Source organism: Schistocerca cancellata, chromosome 2, assembly GCF_023864275.1.
Source record: "Schistocerca cancellata isolate TAMUIC-IGC-003103 chromosome 2, iqSchCanc2.1, whole genome shotgun sequence".
Lineage (NCBI taxonomy): Eukaryota > Metazoa > Arthropoda > Insecta > Orthoptera > Acrididae > Schistocerca > Schistocerca cancellata.
Window position 1 is genome coordinate 608,580,679 of NC_064627.1, and position 17,754 is coordinate 608,598,432.

Consider the following 17,754-nt stretch of genomic DNA (forward strand, 5'->3'; position numbering starts at 1 on the left):
TGGATTACTTTACACACTTGAAACATGAAATGATAAATCACGTTAAAATTATATCTTACATACATATCACGATTTACAGTCACAAAGAATGAAAATGATATCGCCGCTGTACGAGAAACAGGTAAGTAGTGTGATCGACGACCTGTAAGCAAAGGAATCGTCTATAAAATAAACTATGAAAAAAAAAAAAAAAAACGTCATACAGAATTTCATGCTGCACTGAAGCTATGAAAGTCGGATTATTCGTGTACATAGATTTTCATGACAACCGATGCATTAAAATGTCTGTATTTTTTCTCCCATGATAACACAAGACGCCTATAAGCGTACTTAAATTGAAAATGATACACGCACACAAGGGCGTGCTGCTATTATGAAACACTGTACATATTAATAGTTGCTACACCCTGAACTTCAAGATTGTATGTTTATATGTCTATGTTAATGTAGGAAATTTTATTAGAGGTAACGATTTACAAGCACACCAGAACGTGCTTAAGCACAAAACACTGTACATATTAGGGTTACGCTGCATAAATTATTATTTCGTGCATTTTCAGATTTTATAGGTAAAAACCGTAGCATACACGTAGTCGTTGCCATTACCCTAAGTAGAAGGTAGAAAATTCCCTTCCCAAGGTGCAGTGGAGCGGCTACAGGTGTATTCTCTGCATGCTGATGCATGTCGTTGCGTATGAAGAATACGTAACGAAGGTAAACCTTAACTTACACTCGAGTTCAAGAAAGAAAACAAAGGACTTGTTCCTTCTAACTGATTAATGGAAAAAGGTGTGTGTGTGTCAGTAAAATCCAAGACGAAGAAGCCACTATGAGTGGTCAAAACTTTTTCAATTTTAGTCGATAGTTTTTTCCTGTAATTAATGTAACTAATGTATTGTATGTGTTTTATGTTATTCCATTGTATGTGATGTACTTTGTATTTCATGCCAAATCCCGTGACTTACAAATTTGTGAATATTTATGTACATTGACCAGAAATATTGAGGGGAATGAATCTCGGTACAATAGGTAAAAGGGGTTAATGCGAAGAAAAAAGTAGTGAAAAGAAAGTTTCGATCGCAATACTCGCGGTTAAAGTGGTGTGTGTAGAAATTGAAATTGTGCAAAGTAGTGCTACGTTGCAAGTGTCAGCGAGCCTAAACAAGGGACCTCGAAAAATTGAAGCTAGTATCGTCAAACGACCCATGGCGGAAGGAACAATGCCAAACAAGTTTGACATGGTACGCTTCTTACCTGGAGCGGCATCGACGGGATCGTCCTCCGCCTCGCACATAGTGTGGTGTGTTCTTCGGGGCACACATTCCAATGTACCTCGTCGTATCCAGTCTAAGTACTGGAAGGAACTACAAAAAGCACACGCATACTGAGGTTCGGAAGTCTTGACGGTACCCGCACGTCGGTGTATATTCAGTGCACTGGCGCGCGCATTCAACCAACGTCGCCCGCTAACGGACGACCAAACAATCAGGAGCGCGTATCACCCGCCCATATTCAACACGGGCTAGCGAACAAAGCTCGCCGCCCCAGAATAAATACAGAAAGCAATACAAGGACTTAATTTTCACCTCTGATGAGGAAGGAAACATTTGTAAATAACGTTGTATTCATTGTATATTTTATTGTACAAACTTTACCACATGATGTTTTCTCAATGTTAACCAAAACTTTGTATATTAGGATTAAGGTTTGTAAATATTAGCATAAGTATACCAAAAACTGACACACACTCAGTAATACCAAAGAATTCACAGTGCCATGAAAATGAGACAATAAAAATGAAGGTTGTAAATAAAAGACCCCCAAACCTATCAATTGCAAGGTCGACTACTGTATCCTGTCAATCAAATAAAATTTTCTAGTGACAGTATACAGTAGGGGGGCAGTTGTAATGACACATTCCTATGCAGAGACATACAATATCTTAAAAGCTGCGCCAAAGATAAATTGAGAGGCATGTATATTATAATCTTTGTAAAGTTCACATTGTATTCTCTTTTGTTTCATACTCCAAGGAGCTAAGGGACACTTTCGATTGTTGCCTCGTGGAGGATGGACGTGATTTTTGGACTGTGAGAAAGGCAGCCATGTAGTTAGTAATTATGGTTTGTGCGACGAGCAGAGCAAGTCTTATTGTCTTGTGAATAAAAAATAGTGAGAAGTATCGAAGTGTTACGAAAATTATTTAAAGCAACGTAGCATTGTATTCCCTGGTTTCCACCGTCTTCGTGAAGTGAACCGATGCCGACTTAGGAAGATACACACGGTCAACAAAGAGAAGAACTTCGATGGCGACTGATGAATTAATATTGTGGCAGAAGGACTAATTCTACGTCTAAGGTGAGAACTCTGATTAAATCAACAATGACGTAGAATTCAAAATGTAATTAATCGGAATGGTAAATTATATTACAGGCATATTTCACGCAGCACTGTATTTGTCCGCATTCAAGCCGGTCAATACAATCCGTAGAAAAGCCTTTCAAAAATTCTAAAGTTAAAAAACACAATAAAATCAAAATGTTTTTTTATTTATTTCGCCACAACTTCCAACGACTTGAGTCCACGCTAGGTCGAGTAGCGGCACTGCGCTGGGGAAAAGGTCATCCGACACGATATTAAGAGGTATCCAGCGACTTTTGTCACCACAGTGTGTGTGCAACCGTTGCTTTGTCGTTCTAATAAGCAGATGTATTGTACTCTATGTTCCTTCCAATCACGTGCGACTATTGGCTTCGAGAGAGATTCTCGACGGATACGAGCTAAGGAAAGGGCTAACTCAGCAGAGTATTCATACGTAAATCTAATAGCGATTCTGCCAAGGCCATATGCACTGTTCGCTTGAGGTTAATATCAACTGGTTTTGAATACTGAGACTGCTTGTTCGAGTATCACGCGTTTGGGAGCTTGTGCGGCCTCGAAGCACGGGCGCCGGTGGCAGCTGGGTGGCTACGGCTGCGGTTATCGGCGCTGGCACAGCAGAGCTCGGCTCGGCACAGGGAGTGGCTGTGCTGGGTCTGGGGTCGGCTGACGCCGCGGTATTGATCTGGCGACACCCTGACACCCCGGCGGCCTTCGAGGCGACGCGTCGCGGCTGGGGCCTGCTGCACGCCCAGACACAGCGCAGCTCCGGAGATGCGCTCCAGCGGCGCCCTGCAACCGGGCCTTCACGACAGGATGCTGGCAGTCTCACGGGCAGCGCATGCAATAACGTTGAGGGTCAACTGCGAAGTTGAGATGCTAACTGTTGCCAAGCGTATCCTATAATGTTCCAGTGCACTATTAGTATGGAAAAGTGCGCTGTTATCGAGTACTGTTCTTAAATACAAAATTAACGGTAAATTAGCAGTCTTTAAGTTATAGAAAACGTTCCATGCCATTACTAGGGAATATTTAAAAACTAACATTGCAGAAAGTCTTCCGAATATTTTCTTATTCTGTAATAGCTAAACAAGGAATTAAAGCGTGTAATTTTTACCTAAAACACAGGGAGCGAAGGGCTATTTACTACGTGTACAGAAACAACCTAATCCTTATGTGAGCGGTGAACGACACTTTTATCAGGTAGATAAGAAAGATCAGGCTCCAGACTACTCTCTCATACGAAAGGCTTGGAAATTGCGTCTTACGTGGCTTGAGGAAGGACTTCCAGCAGAACTCTGCAGAAACTGTTAATCCAGACCACAGTGCTAAAATAGCTGTGGAGAACGAAGTGTTAACAGCATCGGCACCAAACTCACAATGACGAATCAGAATGACCTTCGCTACCGATTATTTGGGCGAGCTATGGAGTGCAGCACCAAGCAAGGGAGATATTCAGCTACTCGGAATTAGGGAACCACCCGAAATATGGGCACTTTGCCCTAATGTGCTGCTTGTCACAATATCGTCGATTAAATATCAAAACGTCACAAAAACGACTTGAAATGCAATGATCACGTAAGGTCAGTTGCAGGCATGGCCAATACTCAATTTTGGTTTATTGGGAGAACTCTCGAAAGGTGTAGCTCAGCTATAAAGGAAACCTCGAACAGAACACAAGTGCGAGCCATTATTGTATACCGCACGAGTTTTTCGAAACCCAACCACATCGGACTAAAGAAAGACATCGAAGAAATTCAGAGGTGTGCTGCTAAATTTGTTAACGTACGTTCAATCAACACGCGAGAATTGTAGAAATGCTGCCTGAAATCGAAAAAAGGAAGCCTTCTTTTCGCGAAACGCTGCTGAGGAATTTTAGAGGCATTTGCGACGGACTGCAGAACGATCCTACTACCACCAGCAAACGTCTCGCGTAAGGACCACGAAGACAGGGTAAGGAAGCACGTGGACAGTCGCTTTTTCCTAACTCCATTTGCTAGTGAAACAGGAAAGAGAATGGTTAGCATTAGTAGATCGTATGGTAGCTTGTCGAGTACTTTTGTAGTACATGAAACATGCGCTGAGCAGCACAAAGTTCAAATTACTGAAAGGTGAAGTCTACGGGAGAAGCAGTAACAACCTAGGTTTGGACTAGTATAAAAAACACTGCGTTGCTAAATCTGCCGGCGTAGCGATCACCAAAGTTCGGGGAACAGGGCATAGAACAAATGATAAGAAGAAGAAGAAGAAGAACAAAAAGAAGTACATCCTAAGCAAGTGTATTCTGAGGAGGCTTGTAATTGTTGCCTTACTGTCACACAATATTCCTCTTGTAATCCTGGGAAGAAGAGGCATTCTCCGACCACCCAAGAAGATAGAAGACATGTTGCGCTGGGATAATGACAGTTTCGGTCTCAGCGTCCCTGATATTATTAAGATTCCTTGTAAGTGCGGAAGCAGCAACATCATTATATACGTACCGTTACCGAGCGCTGTGCAAAATGCCACAGGCACATTACGGCTCTCCGTCCGCCCACAGGCCGTGGTAGGCCGATTGGTACCGACCGACCGCCCTGTCACCCTGTGACAATGGCGTCATTGCATGCAGTATGGATGGGCGTGGGGTCAGCACACCGCTCCCTCGACCGTTGTAAGCTTTCGGACATGGAGCAGCTACTACTCGGTCTAGCAGCTCGTCAACTGGCATGAAATGGCTGGGTGCACCCCGTTTCGGTCCTTCCACCAAGGAAAAGTCCCTGCCAGTACCAAATGTTCAAAATGGTTCAAATGGCTCTACGCACTATGGGACTTAACATCTGAAGTGATCAGTGCCCTGCACTTAGAACTACTTAAACCTAACTAACCTAAGGACATCACACATATCCATGCCCGAGGCAGAATTCGAACCTGCGACCGTAGCAGGTCTGAAGCGCCTAGAACCGCTCGGCCACAAAGGCCGGCCCTGCCAGTACCGTATGCAGTTAGCCGCTCTAACCACTCAGCTACGGATACGGACAAGTTACAGCCCGAGAACTTCAAAACTCAGTATTTTCTGAACCAAAAACACAGACTAATTACGAAACTAAAATATTGCCCCACGCTTCTACACACTGGGATTCTGTTATAAAACAAACAATAGAAATTAGATTACGCGAATACCAACCGGGACGACGGCTGTATTCTCGCCGGTGCGTTGAAGCGAGATCTCGGCTCTGCGAAGACAAAAAGAAATGCCCTGGCATCACTAGCGCAGATATGGACACAATATCTAGCAGTATCCCGTAATGGTGACGTACGCTGGTCTATCATAAGCCGTCTACAGGTTACAAACGGTTACCGTAACAGCAACCTCTACAGTCAGTATTCTTGACAAAGACGATGGACGATTTAATCGAAAGCTCTGATGTTACAGTCACACCGAGAATGTTTTATATATCGTACGTGCAGGGGTTGGTCAAAAATACGGGCAATACAGCGAGAAATCCATTCTTGAACATCAATTCAGATGCTAGTCAAGCCTACAGATTTCGCTGTTGCGTCTGACCATGAATAACGTCCGTGAAACATCCTCACTAAGTCGCAAGTGTCATTCGTGGTCATGACAGTGTTCTGTGTAGTTGTGAGTGCATTATGTCGGTGGAAGCTCAGTGAATTCGAACGTGGGCAAACTGTTCATGCTCGCATTGTGGGCACTTCCGTAACCAAGGGAGCCGAAGCGTTTGGTGTTTCAAGAGGCACCGTATCGAAGATTTATACCGCCTGTAGGGAATGTTAAAAACATCATCCGCTAAGTCACTAAGCGGACGAAAGAGTGTGTTGAGTGATGGTGACGGACGGCCATTCATGAGGACTGTACCGGAAAAAAAGAGAACTGCAGCGCAAAAGTCACTGCAGTATTAAGTGTCACACTCGTGAACACTGTCACCACCAAAACAACATGCAGGGAGCACCATAAGCAGTGAACTGCATGGTGAGCTGGAATTCCAGAACCATACATCAGTGATGCAGATGCCAGTAAAAGAAAACGTGGTGCTGAAGTCATAAAAGCTGGAATCTGGAGCAATGGAAGGAAGTCATTTGGTCGGATGAGTCTTGTTTCACTCTGTTTCCAACTTCTGGCCGAGCTTACGTTCCAAGAGTGAAACGTAGCGGGGGTTCGATGAGTATTTGGACAGCCATATCGTATTCCAGGAGCTCCATGGTTATTCTGCAAGTTCTCATGACTGAAAAAGAATTTTGTGACCATTTCGGCTGATTAGGTCGATCCCATCGTACATAGCGTCAATGGTGACGCTATGTTCCAAGACGACGGGGCTTCTGACCACACAATTCGCATCGTCCAGAACTGGTTTTGTGAGCTCTAGGATGACTTGTAGTATCTTAACAGTCACCAGATCTCAATATTATTTAGCCTTTGTCATCTACTTTGGAAAGAAGGATGCGTGATTGCTGTCCATCTCCATCATCGTTAGCTGAAAGTTCGATTATTTTGTAAGAATAATGATATAAGATTCCCCAGAAAACCGCACAGGACTTGTATTTATCCATTCCGAGATGACTGGAGCTGTTTTGAATGCCAAAGAGTTTACTACAACGCATGAGGAATGAAAAGGTGTTATATTTTTGCTAGCATATTTTTGTGCGCCCCGTGTATTACGATTAAAGTGGTTAAACGCTACCAATTATTACCGATGAAATATAACAACCGCTACCTCCGAAAAACGGATCATATTCAAGAGCGGCATTACTGCAGGAAGATCTGCAGCGGATAGGCTCTTGGTGCAGGGAGTGGCAACTGACCCTTAACATAGACAAATGTAATTATTGCGAATACGTAGAAAGAAGGATCCTTTATTGTATGATTATATGATAGCGGAACAAACACCGGTAGCAGTTACTTCTGTAAAATATCTGGGAGTATCCGTACGGAACGATTTGAAGTGGAATGATCATATAAAATTAATTGTTGGTAAGGCGGGTGCCAGGTTGAGATTCATTGGGAGAGTCCTTAGAAAATGTAGTCCATCAACAAAGGAGGTGGCTTACAAAACACTCGTTTGACCTATACTTAAGTATTGCTCGTCAGTGTGGTAACCGTACCAGATCGGGTTGACAGAGGAGATAGAGAAGATCCAAAGAAGAGCGGCGCGTTTCGTCACAGGGTTATTTGGTAAGCGTGATAGCGTTACGGAGATGTTTAGCAAACTCGAGTGGCAGACTCTGCAAGAGAGGCGCTCTGCATCGCGGTGTAGCTTGCTGTCCAGGTTCCGAGAGGGTGCGTTTCTGGATGAGGTATCGAATATATTGCTTCCCCCTACTTATACCTCCCGAGGAGATCACGAATGTAAAATTAGAGAGATTCGAGCGCGCACGGAGGCTTTCCGGCAGTCGTTCTTCACGCGAACCATACGCGACTGGAACAGGAAAAGGAGGTAATGACAGTGGCACGTAAAGTGCCCTCCGCCACATACTGTTGCGTGGCTTGCGGAATATAAATGTAAATGTAGATGTAGATGTATTCATCGTGGGTCTGTTTAGTCAGCGCGAAGAACCGATGGATAAATGTTTAGCGCGCCGTTAATGTCAAGATCATGAAGGATGGAGCACAAGCTTTGAATAGTCAAGAGTAGGGTAGGAAATCGACTGTCGCGTTTTCAGAGGAACCAGCCAAGAATTTAGGAATTTAGGGAGACTACAGATACCTCAAATCTCGACTTTCGGACGGCCGTTTGGAAACGGATCTTCACGAAATACAGTCATGTACGTTAACTACGCTACTATCTGGATCGTTTAGATAGAAATTAGCAGTTAGCGACAGATGCGAGTTAACGAAGAGCAGCTGATAAAGAGTGAGAGCCCATTGTGTGCGAGGATGCGAGCAAGACCTCGCGCAGTCGGACGAGCGCTGGGAGACCCACAGCCAGTGTAGCGCACGCTTCGCTTTCCAGACGGCTGGCGACGCCACACGTGTCACGCACGTGTGAAGCGCCCTGCGGCGCATCCGAGCCGAGGGGAGCAACGTCCCCCACATGTCACAAAGGCCCGCTCTCCAGCGCTTCCTATCACAGCTTGCAAACTCGCGGCCACGCAATATTCGCATGCGTAACGCGGGTGCCGGCCAATGGTGAAGCACAATTTTCATAATCACCACACTACGAAATTTTCAACTGTGTGTTGTCAGATACAGGTAAATATCTAAAGCTTTCTTTTTTTTTTTTTTTTTAGAGCTGCCAGAAAAGCCTAGCAACGATCAGCAGTCAGCTCTACGGTCGGGGAAAATTTTTATCACACAGCTACATTGTACTGCAATAACAATCTGTGAAAATCTCGTAGCCTTGAAGCCATACTGTGGAAACGGTGCAGTCCGTGGTAAAATCTTGCGCAAAAGCTCCCAGCGTACTGACGCTTTGTCTCCATTTCCAGAGGGAAGTCATACAACAATTCATTGGAACCATACTACAGGACTGCCCGTAAGCAGTCACGTATTAGTCGTGCAAAGACTAGCAGTACTGCACAGCCACCTTCCGTTCTGAAATGCTATCGAGAAAGCATCTGCAGTTATATATACGATCGGATGCTGTAGAAATTCAGCAACTCTACGTACCCGAGTGGGGCGTCAAAAACTGTCATGAAATGATGATCAGAAAACCGTGAAACTCACTCACTCTAAATGTTACCAACGGTGTTTTTTTCCCGTTGTTAGCCATTCCGTATCACTGCTGAGCAGGCCTCTCTAAAATGCTTCCAGTGGTTTTATTTCGCGATGCAGCTGGCCATAACGCTCTTCCATAGTTTCTCTATACGTCCAGCCATCCAATGAATAGTCTCTTGATACCCCGTACATTCCCACCTTACTCCTGCCACATGTGATCGTGACTTTACAAATAATGAAGGAAGGAAGATGCGACTTAAATGGCCACTGCATACATGTCAGATACGGCCGCTGCGTGAGAGATAATAACTTCGCATATACTAACCAAATGTCCCTTAGCGGCCAAAACCACTAACATGTTGACTCCGTTTGTCGCTGTCTGGAAGTTTGTACCGAAGGAGCATAACTCCAAGAATCGCTGCTACGACGTACGAAACTTTTCATCGGAGCTATCGCTGTTAAGATCTTGACTAAATACTAAGTTTATGACGTGAGCGTCGTTGTTTTACACCAAAACATCATGTACTTGTTGTCACATATAAACATGCCGTCTCATAACGTCGATGTAGTTATGATATTTTCTATGTATTGAGCGTTCCCTGTGTTTAAAGAAGACGCTACTATCTTACCATCGTCTCTTTACTAAACCATTATTACGTGAAATGTCCACACAATTCCTTCAGATCTCTCAAGCTTACGCCTGTTCCCAGTTATTGTTGAAGATAAACTGTGATATGAGATGAACAGTTGTGAGTTAATGTTTGAACTGTTAATCATTTGGTCAACGAAATTTTTAAAGACGGCAGGTGCAAATGTACCACTTCCCTTATCACACTTACGTGGAGAATTTATGCACCACCAGTCGTCATCACTAAAGATTATTCATAGCTACTTAATAACAACGATTCGTGCAGGGCTGCGCATCATTTTCCTGTGAGAAATGCCACTAACGTCAATCAAGAGACGCACGTTCTTATAGATCAGAGTTCCCCTAACCGTAATTCAACAACCAGCTTCATATCGTCTCATGACAAGCCTTTTGCATCAATTTACACAGATACTCTCTCTGATTACCTTCGGACTAACATTACAATGTCCGGTTAATTCTCTTAAAATTTTCTCACAAACCATAAGGAGCCATATTAACAACGTAAATCTAATAAGACCTTTCTTACAAAAGTTTCTTCACATATGCCACCCATTTATTTACAGGTGAAAATTCAGAGCCCAAAAACCAAGTATAGTTATAGACACAGCTGCGACATTCTGACTTCTGAACTGGATTAATCAACCACTTTCAGTGTACGGTGGAATCTGACACAGGGTACAAAATCGCATTTCTCTCTCACTTTCTCTCACGAGCACACGCAAGCACTACCAGAGCAGACAACAGCTTTTTGGGTTAGTACCGGCAGTTCGCCATTCAGCCAACAATCTACACAGGTTACACTCTTGGAAGTTCTAGACGACTGACTCTTCTAATTACGAACTGTCTTCGCTTTGGTGTTCATGCCAACAACGTACCTCCCGGAATAAGCTGCTTGTTACATGACGCAGCGGAAGCGTCCAGGGCCCTTGCCTGCACCTGCCAGGCGCCGAAACTTATATACGCTGGAGGCCATTTTTAACGATGTCTACAAATGACTGTTGCCTTTACACAGTACTAATAATAAATACCATTTCTACCAAACATGCTCTCTCTACTCACAGGCTAAACTACTGTAGCCGAGGTTGTTAACGGTGGCTAGAGCGTTAGCGCTCGGCCAGAATGGAGTAACATCTTCAGAATCTGTAAATGGAAATAACTGCCATCGCCAGCAATTGGCTGGAAATTGAAAAGAGATGGTAGCGCGCAGTTCCTGAATACAAGACTATCCGTCAATATTCTGTTATAAGGATTCTGTATCCTTACAAGTCATATTACCTTCTATTTTTCACATTTTCTAACCTTATTCTTTTAGTTTGGTTACATACTGAGTAAGGATAGTCATGCATCAACAGCTCGTTAGGATGCATCCAGCAGCAAAAGCCAATCTGTAACTGTTGACAGTGCGCGTCGCCTACGTATTCCTGAAGTTCGTGTACAGAAATTCATGTTTCGTAGCATACAGGACTTTCCTAAATCAAAGCGCAGCTTAAACTAGTTTTTGGAGCACGAAGAATGCCAACAATAAAACATTTTGTGATCCATAATTAACTGTTGTCATTTGAAACTTCCTGGCAGATTAAAACTGTGTGCCGGACCGAGACTCGAACTCGGGACCTTTGCCTTTCGCGGGCAAATGCTCTACCAACTGAGCTACCCAAGCACGACTCACGCCCCGTCCTGACAGCTTTACTTCTGCCAGTACCTCGTCTCCTACCTTCCAAACTTTACAGAAGCTCTCCTGCGAACCTTGCAGAACTAGCACTCCTGAAAGAAAGGATATTGCGGAGACATGGCTTAGCCACAGCCTGGGGGATGTTTCTAGAATGAAATTTTCACTCTACAGCAGAAGGTAGGAGACGAGGTACTGACAGAAGTAAAGCTGTGGAGACGGGGTGTGAGTCGTGCTTGGGTAGCTCAGTTGGTAGAGCACTTGCCCGCGAAAGGCAAAGGTCCCGAGTTCGAGTCTCGGTCCGGCACACAGTTTTAATGTGCCAGGAAGTTTCATATCAGCGCACACTCCGCTGCAGAGTGACAATCTCATTCTGTTGTCATTTAATTCCTTGATTGTTTGTTTCGCACCATGCTATCGAAGGAACACATATGATTCGCCGACTAGAGAAACGGGTGTGGAGAGGCGTAATGAAGCACTGTACTCGTAGCTAATATCGTCGTGGCAGTTGTTGTGAAGGCATGTGATAGAGATCTACCCATCGCATGGGAACGTTCAGCACGGTGGCTACGATCTCAGCGAGGCGACAGCTTTATTCCGGCTACAGGTTTGTTCATTTTGCTTTCATACTGATCAAAAACACGAACCATGACACTATATCCTACACGCTGCCACCAGTCACCAACACTATACAACTACACTCGCATCAGACATGCAGTTCGCTGATTTAGTTTCTAGTCGACAAGCTCACTTCACGCAGAGCGACATATGATAATACACTGACGGAAAAAATAGCAACACCAAGAAGGAGTTGTGCGACATAAGCGAAAGTTGGTAGGAGTGGCTCTACGTCTGAAAGATTATGTCTATTCAAATTTCGCGCCAGTCACATACGAGTGGCATTAGTAGCGCCACTATGAGGCTGCAAGTATGTTTGCTTTAAATACATGTTGTAATGGTCGTGAGCATTGTCTTTGAGATTGGACGCGGTGAAATGATGTTAGTCAAGAATGCCTTTAGGGAGACAAAGGCGCTATAATTGCCGGCCGGTGTGACCGAGCGGTTCTAGGCGCTTCAGTCTGAAACCGCGCGATCGCTATGGTCGCAGGTTCGGATCCTGCCTCGGGCATGGATGTGTCTGATGTCCTTACGTTAGTTAGGTTTAAGTAGTTCTAAGTTCTAGGGGACTGACGACCTCAGATATTAAGTCCCATAGTGCTCAGAGCCATTTGATCAACTATGGTCAACATCTCACTGAGTTTGAAAGAGGTAGTGTAATAGGGCTAGGAGAAACTGGATGTTTCTCCCGCGATATTGCGGAAGGACTCGGCTGGAAAGTAGCCATTGTACATGACTGTTGCCAGTGGTGGTGACGAGAATGTGCGATGGACGGCTACGTGGCATTACCGAGAGGGAAGGCCACCGCATTCGGCATATAGCTCTGGCGCATCGTACTGCATCTGCAGCAGCAATCTGAGCAGCAGTTGGCACCACTGTGACACAACAGACAGTTACAAATCGTTTACTTCAAGGACAGCTCCGAGCCGGACACCCTGTAGCGTCCGTTCCATTGATCCCAAACCACCATTTTCGACTTCATTGGTGTCAAGCGAAAGCTCTTGAAAGGCAGGGTGGAGGTCTGTTGTGTTTTCTAATGAAAGCTGGTTCTCCCTCTGTGCCAGTGATGACCATGTGTTGGCTAGGAGGCGTGTGCAACCGACCGGTCTGCGTGGTACACACACTGCGCCTACACCTGGAGTTACCGCCTGGGGTGCGATTTCGTACGACAGCAGGAGCACTGTCCTTGTTATCCCACGTACCCTGACAGCAAATTTGTGCGTCAAAGTGATGATTCGAACTGTTGCGCTGGCAATTCATGAACAGCATTCCAGTGGGTGTTTTCCAACAGGATAACGCTCGTCTACATACCGCTGTTGTAACTCAGTGTCGACCTATTGCCTTGGCCTCCTCGATCATCAGATCTTTCTCCAATCGGGCACATATGGGACATCATCGGACGACAACTCCAGCGTCATCCACAAACAGCGTTAACCGTTTCTGTACTGACCGACCAGCTGTAACATGCGTGAAATTTCACCCCACAACCTGACATCCGGCACCTGTGCAAGGCAATGCATCCACGTTTGCATGCTTCCACTCAACATTCTGGCGGTTACACCAGTTGTTAATGTACCAGATTTTCACATTTGTAGTGGCTTCTCTCGCGCTTACATTAACCCGTGATCTTGCAATGTTAATCACTTAAATATGTTACCTAGACAAATGCATTTCCGTAATTGCATTATTCTACATTAATTAATTTGGTGTTGCGATTATGAATATACGACCCCTGAGTACGCAGTAACAAATACGAACGAGGAAGCAAGACTCATTTGGGCTCCTGTTGTTTTTTCCTAAGCAACGTGGCGAGATGACGTGTCAGCAGTTTCATAACATCCTGGAGATCCACTTGCGCAGAGCCCTATCACGAAGCTTTTCTTTCCGTTTCCTCTTTCCTTCTTTTTATTATCACACCACTTCCAAGTTAACATTCTCCGAGAAGTTTTGCACACACGACATGAACGACAAATTTATATTCTTGCAACCGTTCTGTTGGGTCCGTAAATTTTTTGGCGACACGGCATCGTTTGGCCTAGTTTTCTGATTTCAGCTAGCTTACCGCAGATGCGTCGAAGCCTCGTGATTGGAATCCTTATCAATAGGAAATGTCCGCCGCTTTAAATTTGTTTGCAAAGTATATACGTTAAGGTCGAATAGGAGGCAACACAACATTCGCTTACGTCAGCTTGGACAGTCATTTCACATTCCACACACACAGCGAACTTCATCAACACAGTTAATCTCTGCCAATGTGTATATGATCTCGAAAAATACGAGAAAGTTGGTTTAAACTCTCCTTACCGAACACTAGAGGGAGTCCTTGCCCTTTTATCGATGTGATAACTCTTTCGCTTTCCTGGTTAAAGTTCAACTTATAGTTCATCAAAATATAAGAAAACTGATCCAAACTGACATTAGCCTGTTGTCTCCACGTCTGGAAACCAATACTCTCCCGAGTTTTCTGGGGGTTCCCGTACTAATAACTAATAGGGCAGCAGAATGCAGACACGTTACCAATAGCCGAGCTGCAAAAGAAAATGTCTTTGTGTTGATATATCCGATGATCTCTGTACGTGCTACCGCTGAAAGACCTCATACGTCTGCGACGATAGTCTGATGTCGACTAATGATTTCGTAAGGGAGTCAGTTGATGTAATACAGTGGGGAGGGATTAATGGACTTAGTGAAGCTACTTTAAAAGTGACAGTATCTTCTGCCAACAGGTTTCCGTATACCTGCTATAGCTCACTATCTCAAGTGCTGCAACAGTTTCATCCATGCTGATGACAATGACGCGCTAACTTCTGGACTTTTTAGTCCGCTAACAACTTATCGACGATTTATAAGCAACATTATTTCCTGTGTATATGACCACTCTCTGCTACACATGTGTTCAGCAGCAGATAATTAGTATTGGTTCAAATGGCTCTGAGCACTATGGGACTCAACTGCTGAGGTCATTAGTCCCCTAGAACTTAGAACTAGTTAAACCTAACTAACCTAAGGACATCACAAACATCCATGCCCGAGGCAGGATTCGAACCTGCGACCGTAGCGGTCTTGCGGTTCCAGACTGCAGCACCTTTAACCGCACGGCCACTCCGGCCGGCAATTAGTATTAACTCTGTGATATCAAAAGGAACATTTGAATGTCTTACTCTAAAAGTTACGCGTACAGATAAAAGTAATTGCCTTACAAGTATCGACTATTGTAGTACAAGCATTTACACAGATGTAGATAAATCTTAAACAGACTTTTCGTACCGGTTTTCGGCTATATGTATAGAATAAGGCAATCCACCGTTCTAGGATTCTGAGACTTACGTGATGACTCCTCTCAGTGCCACATTTTAAGAGGGCGTCCAGCAGTGAAAAGAAAGTCTAAAGGAATTCTTACAACAACATCAGAAAATAATTTTCTGTATGCTCGCTCTAAGATTGTCCTGTAACGACAAGATACAATAGCGAATGACTATTAATGACAAGGTTTCCAATATTTTATAGAGAACGAATAGTGAATCCTTACTTTCTACGGTCTCACTGTGTTGTGTAAAATCAATACCACACAGCTGGAGGTATTATAACCCCAGCGACCTCAAAAACTTTCGCTATCCAATATAAGCAAATCTGCAATCAGACGAACAATCTTGGCCGCTAGTTGTAACTAGCGGTTCGTTTGCAACAGTACATATTAGAGGACGCATTTTCTCCAAAAATCACTGAGGCTATTCCGTGAGAGTGGTTTTCGATACGAACAAGAAGTGTAGCCGTTTATCGTTTGACATCTATAACATGTACACGCTACAGCCTGTGTACCACAGATACACACATCAATTTTAACATCACAAACATTTCATACTTGACACACACGTCATTTGACATAGACCTACACAACATACGCCACTGACGATGGGTTTGCAATTAAGGATTACATACAGCTCATGACGTAGAGCAAGATGTCTTTTAATGATAATTAAAAGCTGATGAGTAACAAGCATACAGGATTTTTCACTCTCGTCCCTGTTTCGAGATAATATACAACAAGCTGTGGGTTTGCTGTACATTGTAAGGCTTTTGCCAGTAATACGAAGTTTCTGATTCACCTTTCCGACAACTTTTTCTATGTGATGGTTCTAATTTAAATTATTTATAATTGTGATCCCTAGGTAATTAGTTGAACTGGTGTAACCGAAATTTAGCAGAGTCCTTTAAGTACTCATGTGGAAGACTTCACACTTTTCATTATTTAGGGTCACCATTGCCACTTTCGCATCATGCACATTTATAATTCGTTGTGATCTACTGACGACATTATTAGACGACAACATCATTGCCAACAGTCTAAGAGGATTTCTCAGATTACCTCCTAAATCGTTTGGATACATTAAGAACGGCACAGTGCCTATAAAACTTCATTGGGGAACCCGCGATATCACTTTAGTTTCAATAGATCACTTTCCGTCAATTACTACGAACTGTGACCTTTCTGACAGGAAGTCACGAATCTTGTCACTCAACGAAGATGGCACTCCATATGCAAGTAGTGAATGGTGTCTTAAGGAAATCTAACAATATATAATAAAGATGCGTCCCACAGATGGCGCTCATTACCTAGATCGTCGGTAATGGCACACTTCGAAGTTCGGAATCCGAACAACCTGTACGTTGGCGCGTGCAGAGGAGCGACCAACCAATACTGCGCAAGGTAAGTCTACGGACCGGGATATAAAGTGCTAGCGGATTGGTCCGCAAACCTGAGCCACCAATTTCCGATGGCAAATCAGCAGGAAGCGAACTGGCATAAATTATTTCTGCGCACATCCGATTAGCGACGCGCCCAAGTCGTAACGCCGGCGCACCGTACGTGCGAGAGCTCGAAATGAAATACGCGCGGCATAAAGCGGATTAACAGCCCACTTGTATTTAACGACGGCATAAACAGCGCGCAAAACGCGCCGCCTGATCCGACAATGGCGGCACCAGAGTCCAGGCTGACACACGGTAGGCTTATCACGGCACGCGGCGCCCAAACTGACGCGCACCGATCGAATCACACCGGTACCAAGTTTGTGCATCTGTTTCGGTGCGTACACGATTGGAGACCTGCGTGAGTACAGTAGCGACATCAGAGTCGGTACTGTCTGATCACGTCACTGGCTATCAATCACTGGACCCGACCAAAATCGTCGATACATCTATGGCGTTAGCTGCCCCCAGTGATTTCAGGAGTACCTTCCGAAAAGGCACGTGCCAGATTCAAGAAAGAAATACAAGGAAAGAGGAATTATTTATAAATGAAGTATGTCACTTAAAAACCATTTGTCCAATTAACGGTGTGCTTCGCGGTGCTAAGCCCATTTATAGTTCCCATTTTATCCACAGCTAGTTGTCTGGGTGTGTATTTATTCCAGTCTTCTGTTAGTACACCTCCTCGTTGTCCGTCTCTCTGTCCATCTCTACCATCCCCTCTCTGTCCGTCCACTTCCTCCATCCGTCATTCTCTGTCCTCTCCACCTGCTCCTACCCCTTCGAATTTCATCTCCTCATCCCGATTTCTCTCTCTGTCCGTCCACTTCCTCCATCCGTCATTCTCTGTCCTCTCCACCTGCCACTACCCCTTCGAATTTCATCTCCTCCTCCTCATTTCTTTGTCAATCTCCTCCTCCCACGTCTCATAGCCCACCTCGTCCTTCTTCCCCTCCCCCCCCCCCTGGGTTCATCTCGTCCCCTTTCCTTTCTGTGTCGATCTCCTCCTCTCTCTGTCCACCTCAAACTCTTCCCTTC

General features: G+C 44.5%; 1 protein-coding gene and 1 non-coding gene across 2 annotated transcripts in view; both read right to left on the reverse strand.

Moving 5' to 3' along the window:
• Positions 1-17,754, reverse strand: part of LOC126162268 (protein gustavus) — a 331,257-nt gene that overhangs the window by 155,737 nt on the left and 157,766 nt on the right. The gene's annotated exons all lie outside the window — the stretch shown is intronic.
• On the reverse strand, positions 11,267-11,341 carry Trnas-cga (transfer RNA serine (anticodon CGA)). The gene has a single exon. It is a non-coding gene; the product is annotated as a tRNA-Ser (tRNA).